The sequence below is a fragment of the Sturnira hondurensis genome, unplaced genomic scaffold (genome assembly GCF_014824575.4).
Source record: "Sturnira hondurensis isolate 20B ecotype Veracruz unplaced genomic scaffold, ASM1482457v3 Scaffold0001221, whole genome shotgun sequence".
Taxonomy (NCBI): domain Eukaryota; kingdom Metazoa; phylum Chordata; class Mammalia; order Chiroptera; family Phyllostomidae; genus Sturnira; species Sturnira hondurensis.
Window position 1 is genome coordinate 3469662 of NW_028073852.1, and position 8397 is coordinate 3478058.

At 52.9% G+C, this 8397-nt stretch overlaps 1 long non-coding RNA gene and 2 other non-coding genes across 5 annotated transcripts; all 3 read right to left on the reverse strand.

The window, feature by feature from the left end:
* Positions 1 to 110: 110 nt before the first annotated feature.
* On the reverse strand, positions 111 to 4911 carry LOC119000046 (uncharacterized). 3 transcript variants are annotated; one of them, XR_005069240.1, is made up of 6 exons: positions 4567 to 4911; positions 3979 to 4057; positions 3435 to 3518; positions 1942 to 2036; positions 1735 to 1803; positions 111 to 310 (listed from the first exon to the last, which is right to left on the reverse strand). It is a non-coding gene; the product is annotated as an uncharacterized LOC119000046 (long non-coding RNA). The 3 variants fall into 3 exon arrangements; XR_005069238.1 differs by having other exon boundaries at positions 1927 to 2036; positions 3435 to 3511; positions 4567 to 4910; XR_005069237.1 differs by having other exon boundaries at positions 1927 to 2036; positions 4567 to 4902.
* On the reverse strand, positions 2153 to 2236 carry LOC119003378 (small nucleolar RNA R38). The gene has a single exon (XR_005069942.1). It is a non-coding gene; the product is annotated as a small nucleolar RNA R38 (small nucleolar RNA).
* On the reverse strand, positions 3604 to 3681 carry LOC119003371 (small nucleolar RNA R38). The gene has a single exon (XR_005069941.1). It is a non-coding gene; the product is annotated as a small nucleolar RNA R38 (small nucleolar RNA).
* Positions 4912 to 8397: the final 3486 nt, after the last annotated feature.

The following is an 8397-nucleotide window of genomic DNA, read 5'->3' on the forward strand; positions in this document are numbered from 1 at the left end:
GAGAGAGAAGAGAGGAAGAGGAGGAGAAAGGAGAGAAACATCCATGTGTGGTTGCCTTTCATGCATCCCCTACTGGGGACCTGGCCCACAACTCAGGCATGTGTCCTGACTGGGAATTGAACCAGTGACCCTTTGGTTTGCAGGCCAATGCTCATTCGACGGAGCCACACCAGCCAGGGCTATTTAGCTACTTTTGAAGATGAGGTCCAAAGAACTCTGAAGTGATTCTCCTTTGAGGGGATCACTTTAGAGGCACGAACGCTTGGCCCGGAGGCTGTGCTGACCCCCATCCAGAGGCACAGGAGAGCACCTGTAAAAGCAAAAGAGAAACACCTAACATAACAGCCGATGAAGCGCCTCCACATTGAAGGCTCAACAGTGTCAACTAATCCAGAGAAAAGGCGACCACAGAGGCACTCATGGTACCCAATGCGCCTCTGTGTGTGCTGAAGGCACAGCTGCAATTCAGTGAGCTCCACGCAGGCTGGGGAGGCGCCCAGGTGACCAGGAAGCTTGTTTTCTGGACAGTGCGGGAGGGGAGGGAAGGTGTGGCCAAGGTTCCTGAGTGGCCAGTAAAGACCAACCGGGAAGCTCGGGGGACATCTACATTCACCCGGCTCTGGGTATAAAACTTCTGCAGACTCCCCACTTGCCAATGTGCCCCTTCAGTCTGTTGGACTGTAAGCTGCTGGGGCCAGTGTACGGCTCATCAAATCTCACCCCAAGTGCAGCTTCCTCGGTGACCCAACAAACACACCCCCATCTTAAATAGAAATCTTATATTTAAATATAAAGACCTTAAATATAAAGAGTGCACACACAGCCCCATTTCCGTCAGCAATCTGCCCACCTCAAGCCTGGCATTTAAACAGGAACCAAGCCAGATGCCCTCCCTGTCTCAGCCACTTCACTGCTTTCTTGTCCCCGTGCCAGGCAACCCAGCCCTCTGCTGCCCGTCTTTTACAGAGGGGAAACGGTGGCGACGAACTGGTAACCTAATTTATAGGATGGTTGGGAGGATTAGCCAAAAATATCGGGTGTGAAAACGCCTTGCAAACGGCTCGAGCTTTCAGGATCGAAGGGAGAGATCTTGCCCCAGGCCAGTCACACCGCCGTGCCGCCCAGCCAACCCCAGGAGAGCCCTAAGGTGCCAGCCTGGCTTCCAGTAGAAGCCCATGTGGTGTCTAGAGTGAAACTGCCTGTCGGTCTAGTTTGAACGGTTGCAGCCGTGAGGTTCAGAGCACCTGGAAACCAAATGGCTCTGCTGGTGCCAGAGGCTGCCCTTCTCCCCGAAGGTCAGCACACGGGCAACCACCCAGAAGCCCTGAGTATTCACCACCCAGAAGCCCTGAGTATTCCCACTCTGCCCAGCCGGCGTCCAGTCCACACTCCAGTCTGTTTCAAAGGGCACACTCATCTTCTGAAGTATGTGACATGCGCTCTTTCATTGCACAGTTAAGAGCCTGAGCCAAATCCGGGCCACTTGCCCATTTCTGCCCCCTCTTACAGCTTGTGCCCTCAGAGGCATTAATCAAGGGGCGGAAGGAGTGACAGGGCAGCCGCACCGCTGGTTTTCGAGTTGCAGAGGGACTCGCTGGCCTGGAGTCCCAGTGGGGTGTCCACAGTTCCCTTTGGAGTCTGTTCTACTGGATCCCGCAGGAAGCCCGAGCTGCTTTTAAGAGTGCAGGCGATGGGGCTTCTTAGGGATTGGCAAAGCAGAAACAGGAAACTTACAAAGGATGGAGAGGGACTGACTGTTTCTCTGGCCTCAGGCAAAGCAGTTTGGTGCCTCACTGCCAACATCTAACAAAGAAAACGAAAGCCTATTAAGTCTCCTCGCCACTTAGCGTAACCCTCTCAGTCCCGGGCGGGGCGGGGCAAACAAGCCCTGCCCCCCAGGCCTGTGGGGGAAGTCTTGTTACTTACCCTCGAAAGACCCACCCCGGGTGCAGGGTGGCCAACAGGGCGCTAGTCACTGCTTGTTGGCATGGGTGCAGGGTCTGTTTCAGCATCAGAAACCAAGGCTGTGACTGTCCCTGGCAAGGAGAAATCACAAAAGAAAAAGTCTACTCGAGAAAATATGTAGGTATCTCTCAAGTTACTCACTTTCAAATCAAGCCTAAGTTTTCTGTTTAGGAGCAAACGTGGGAAACCGAGTCTCAGACATCCAAATTCCACACCTGGAGGCCTTTCTCTGCCTTCAGACAGGGATAACTTCACATCATCACAGACTCAGCTCCCACCAACCCCCCCAGCCCACGGCACCACAGCCACAGCTCCCGCAGACTGCTGGGCGTGTCTCGGGGTTTACCGAACTCTGCCCCGCTTCCCTCGGGAGAACTCCCATTCTGTTTCTATCTTGTCTACTTGGATTAGAATGTACTTTCCCTCAAGGGCAAACACTGACCATATCTAATGCTAGATGTACCCTGTGCCCCAGAACTGACACGTAGACAGTTCCCGCCCTTTTTATAGCAGGAACTTCCCCAGCACCTTCCCTCCCTGGCACCACACGTCTACGGCTGACTATGGGGCAGACATTCCACGGTCTCTCCAGCATCGGCGCAGCGTGGGTTACACCTTTCAGCAAGCCCACTGGAGACCAGTGCGCAAGGGGAACCTGATGCCAAGAGGCAACGACACACGTGGTCATTTCCCTTTCACTCGTCTCTGTGTACAAAATGACCCTGCAGAGCAAGCATATGGCTTCCAGTTTTTCAAGATAGAGGATTATGGATCTGCCCTGAGAGCTACTTAAAAATAGCCAGTGGTATAATCTTGCTGCAATAAAAAGCCAAGCTAAAAATATATGTGATCACCCTGGCCTTATGGCTCAGTGGATTGGAGCATTGTCTCATAAACTGAAAGGTTGCAGGTTCAATTCCTGGTCAGGGCAGGTACAAGAGGCAACCAATTAATGTTTCTCTCCTTCTTCCCCCCTCTCTAAGATCAATGAGCATGCCCTCAGGTGAGTATAAAAAAAAACTTAAAAGAAATAAAATGGCTTTAAAAATAAGGCTCTGGTGAGGTTATCTGGGGGTGGAGAGTCCAGATCACCCCTTAGTCTAACAAAGGGTTTCGAACCCCCTTTGGAGGGATGCCCTGTGGAGGGACCAGCTCTCCTGGCATTTCCGATGTATACTTCTTTCATCAGAGGAGTTGGCTTGTGCCTAACAGGACACTCAGAAGCCTTCACTGGACCCCAGTAACGCCCTCTGCCCCCTGCTGAGAACTGCTGGCCTAATCTAATCCAGCAATTGTAAGAAATGCTGTTTGTGAAACTGCTTGGCAAGGAGCCCAGCAAACAGAGCTTCTTATTGCTTGGTCTGGGCAGGACCTGGTCTGGGCAGGACCCACACATTCCGAAATCTCGCAGACCAAACTTAAAAGAGGTCATGCCCAGTGCAAGTCTGTGAAGGAGCTAAAAATCTTACCATTGACAGAAATTTCATCTCGAGGACATCTTAGGATGAGTTTTCAGGTGACTTTTTTCCAAGTTCACAGCCAATGTCTTTAATCTAAAAGAGAAACATGCAAAACATACTTTTCATTCTAATAGAAACAACGTTAAGGCATTTACTCTCAAGACTGGGATTTAAAAAGCTGAGCCTCAGCAAGTCAGGACTCTTCACAAAAGATGTCCTTTCAGACAGGGATAACTTGAAATCATCCTCAGCTCAGCCTGTAACATATCTAAATCCCAGGCAACCAAAACTCTTTTTCCAAGGTTCCCTTTCACCCTGTAAGCAGGGTTATGTATCCATTTTGGGTTCACACAGTGACACCTAGTGGCCCCCAGATCACACTGGCAGACCTTCATTTCGGATTCTACATTTATGCCACCATTGGTTTACAGAATTGAACTCAACTTCGGAAGGAAGTATCCGGCGCTGTATGTGCCAGGCCTGCACACCATCTCGGCTTTCTCGGTTCTGGTGCCCACCCAGATCCTGCCTCCACCCACCCATTCTTACTCACTTCGGGGCCCGATTCAAAACTCTGAATCGGGTTTCAACCCGCAGGTCTGCTTCTATCTCTGTAGATGCCAAAGGCAGGCCTGTGGGGAAGGAAAAAATGAGCATGTAAGGTTCGGTGTAAAAACGCGGCTCTCCAGTCTACAGTCCCACTAATTACTATCTGTGGAATTAAATAAAAACTGATTGAGGCTGTTCCCGAGGTACTCCTCCGTTCAAGAGGAAGTCAAATATTGAGACGGTAACACTCGAGATGGGACTATCAGCCCGCCTCGGTGGCGGCCCCAGGAGACCCCCAGGGCCGCGGGGGCTGCAAGGTCAGCTCACACGTGGCGGTGAGGTGAAGGAGGTCGTATAGATGCGGAGGATCTCTCTCCCCGAGGAGGGACCCTTCGGCGCCAAAGGTGGGCTTGAGATCTCTCCCTTCAATCCTGAAAGCCCGCGCCGTTTGCAAAGCGTTTTCATACCCGATATTTTTGGCTAATCCTCCCAACCATCCTATAAATTAGGTTACCAGTTCATCGCCACCGTTTCCCCTCTGTAAAAGAAGAAGCCAATGTGCTAGCACCCAAGGGAGACCCCATTTTCCCACCTGCCAAAGGCCTGAAACGCCTTGCCTCGCTGGACCCGAGTAGAACCCGCCATGACTCCCAACCACGCGGCCGGCCTCGTAGAAAGAGGACAGAACCAAGCTAGCGCGCAAGTCTTCTCTGCAGTCTCGCTGGAACTCTCGCGATGTTAAGAAAAGGGTGATGGGAAATGTAGTGCATGGAAGGGTCACCGGGGGTCGCCGCATTCTCGACGCGATTCTGGAACCCGGTAAGGTGGTGGCCACCACGAGGGGCAGCAGAGCGCCGGGGCTGGGAGGCCTGCTCAGTGAACGGCCGCGGCCGTTAGAAAATGAAGGTGGATTGTTGCTTTAGCTACCGAGTGCATGGATTGTCCCTAGCCAAGACCGGGGGAAAAGGGGAGCGCAGAAAGTTCTATAGGGCCTCCCGAGGCACAGCTCAGTTGCTCTGTGGGTTCCCTGTGGGGTGGCGCGGGGTCCTCTGGGGTGGTTGGTTGCTTTGATGAAGGGGAGCTAGGTTCCCGGAGAATCGTTGCACGGCCCGCTCAGCCTCTGTTCAGGTCCGGGCGAGTGGCGAGGCCCGGGGCGCCCGAGAGAGGGGAGCCGGGCTGCTCCGAATTCCCCTGAATCCGGGGGCGAGCCTCCCGCCGCAGGCCCCGCGGCCGGTGTGTGGTTCCGATGCTGGGAAGGAAAAAAATAATTACTTTGTGAAAAAGAACAGAGAGTAATGTAACACCCACGGGTACTTCTGAGTGCTCTTCTTTAGGCAACCACCCTGACTTCGTTTTGGAAACAACAATAGGGCAAAACAATTAGAGCCAGGGCCAGAATCTGCACCTTTCTGGAAGTCAGTTTCAGTCTGCAAGACCGCGAAGCCCCATCGGCATCACCCTCTCTCCCGGCCGCTCTTAGGCGGTGCTCCCAGGGTATTTAGTCTGGGTCGGGCTGCACACGCTCGAAGGGAGCAGGCGCTTATTTCCAAGCCACCGCATTTGTTTACATTTGACTCCCTTAATTTGATTGTGAGCACTTCAAGGCAGGAGAAGCCTCTTTTAATTATCACTATTTTTCTTTTTAATTTCCTCCCAGTGCCTACTTGGTATTCTGCTGCCTCTGATCACGGGGAGTACTCCACAAGTAATCATTAACTCACTTAGCGGTCACTTCCGTCTTGGGAAATGGGTCACTAGGTGTCTCTGTCTTACCCTTGAAGGGGTGACTTTTGTTATAATGAGTGGGAAGAGTGGGTTCTCTCCCTGCCAAGTCACCCCTTTTATTTCAGATGCAAGGAGGAAATTCTAAGTGTGGAATTTGCCCAAAGCCCTGGCGGACCTGCGGTTGTAGGCAAGGAGCCTGCGCAGGCAAAACCACGGTGGCTGATTCCATAGCGCTCACAGGCGCCGCTCACCGCGTGAGCACTTAGTAGGTTTGCTGATTCCTCCCCAGGGCGCTGTGACCCGCGCTGCCACCACCCCCACTTTACAGATGGGGGACTGGAGGCAGGCTGGGAGCTCAGCCTGCAAAGTTTGTGCTTTTACCACGAAGTCATGCTGCACCACGGTTATACTGGGTGCGGCAGAAGTTGGTAGGGTAATAATACGGGTGTAATAATTTATAGTTTTTGTTTGAACACTTCACCTATGATGTCGTATGGTGTGCTGGAGGGTGATAGTGTTATGTTACAGAATTCCATGCTTATGATTTTGTAATATAAGATTTTTATGTAATACACTAAGGGCGTTATTTGTGCCAGGGCATTTTTCTGCATGTAAAATTGATCTTCTGTATAAGGGATATTGGTTTGGAGGACATGGAAAGGGAAGGGAAGAAGGTCTTTGTGTGTTTGCTAGATGGTGAGGGATGAAATTAGAAGTAGCCTTGAAAGCAGGGAGGACGGGCACGTCTTTCTGTGTTCTGAGCCACCTTCTGGCTGGAAGAGTCAGGGCGAGGGGCTGCCGAAGCTGAGGCTGGACGCCTGTTGGGCTCTGGGCGTTACCAAGCAGGGCTGCCTTGGGCCCCAGATTAGTTGCCAGTGTGCAGTGAGGGCTCACCCTTCACGGCTCGAGAAGGGCCACTGTGTAGCTTGCACCCCTGGCAGGGCTCTTAGTGGGGGAGCAGCAGGCTCACAGCCAGTGCAGGTGCCACAGGCTGCTGGGCAGTGGCCAAGAGGCCGGAGCCAAGTGCAACGAGGGGCCTTGTGCCAGAGGACCTGTCGGGTACATTGAGTAGACGATTCAGGAATAACCAGGGGGCGCCTCGAATAATGCGCCAGGATTCCCCAATGAGCAACAAGGGCTCAGAGCCGTGGGGCTTCGTGTTAAGGTTGTGGCGATTCATCTGCCACACTCAGCCGCTGGTGCGGCCTAGGACATTTGAGTTTTTACATGTGGTGGGATTGCAACACAGCTATTATTCAGCTGAGTGTAGATGTGTGGTGGCAATGGGAGGAACTGCACAGTGATCAGTGACCGGAGCAGGTCACAGGGCAGGAGCCGGTGCGAGGGCGAGCCCGGCCTGCAGGCTGCTGTGCTGGGGCGGGCGGCTCGTCCAGTTCCCCTCACCGTCGGGGCTTACGGTGCCGCATCCCGGACCCACAGTGAGACGAGGCAGAGTCTCCGGCATGTTGGGGTGGATGTCTCAACCCAGAAAGGAATCTTTAACTTTATCAGTAAGAACGTGAAGGAGGGCGGGTATATCCCAAGCAGTTGGCTGCTTACATCGGGGACAGTGACATCTGTTTGGCAGGCACTGGGCTGACAATCCCACAGCCCTTCTTCTCCCCCCTCACAAGCTGAACAGGCCAAATGCTTCAGGGGAGGCACGCTCCTCCCCAGCCGGAAGGGGCGAACCTCGATTAGCCTGCACCAGACCCAACGATAAATCTGTTTCCTTGGCCAGTAATTGTTTTAGGAAAAGGTCTGTGATGCAGGTCTGCCAAGTGTGGGGAAGTGTTCTTTAAAAAACAAAAAACAACCCCACCCCCACCCCCCGCCTGGTGTAGCTCAGTGGATTGAGCTCGAGCCTGGAAACCAAAGAGTCGCTGGTTCGATTCCCAGTCAGGGCACATGCCGTGGGTTGCAGGCCAGGCCCCAGTGGGGGGTATGTGAGAAGCAACCACACACTGATGTTTCCCTCTCTTTCTCCCTGCCTTACCTTCTCTCTAAAAATAAATAGATAAATTTAAAAAATCCATGCCCTGGCTGGTGTAGCTCAGTGGATTGAGTGCGGGCCTGCGAACCACACGATTGCGGCNAAGAGTCGCTGGTTCGATTCCCAGTCAGGGCACATGCCGTGGGTTGCAAGCCAGGTCCCCAGTGGGGGGTATGTGAGAAGCAACCACACACTGATGTTTCCCTCTCTTTCTCCCTGCCTTACCTTCTCTCTAAAAATAAATAGATAAATTTAAAAAATCCATGCCCTGGCTGGTGTAGCTCAGTGGATTGAGTGCGGGCCTGCGAACCACACGATTGCGGCGGTTCGATTCCCAGTCAAGGCACATGCCTGGGTTGCAGGCCAGTTCCCGGTTCCCAGCAGGGGACGCACGAGAGGCAACCATACATTGATGTTTCTCTCCCTCTCTCCTTCCCTTCCCCTCTAAAGATAAATAAATAAAATCTTTAAAAAAAAATCCTTTTCACAAATCCCCTCTTCCGGCCTTGGGACATGGTGAAGGTGTGATGCCGAGGCTGCAGCAGCCATCCTGGGTCGTGGCGCTTGCTTCCAAGCAGGAGCCGAAGGTCTGGGATGGCAGAGTGGAAGGAGAGAACCTGAATCCCTGACGATGCTTTGGAACTGCTGAAATGACCGGTCCGAAAGCCCCGTGCCTTCAGACCTTCCGTTTCAATTCAGAGATGC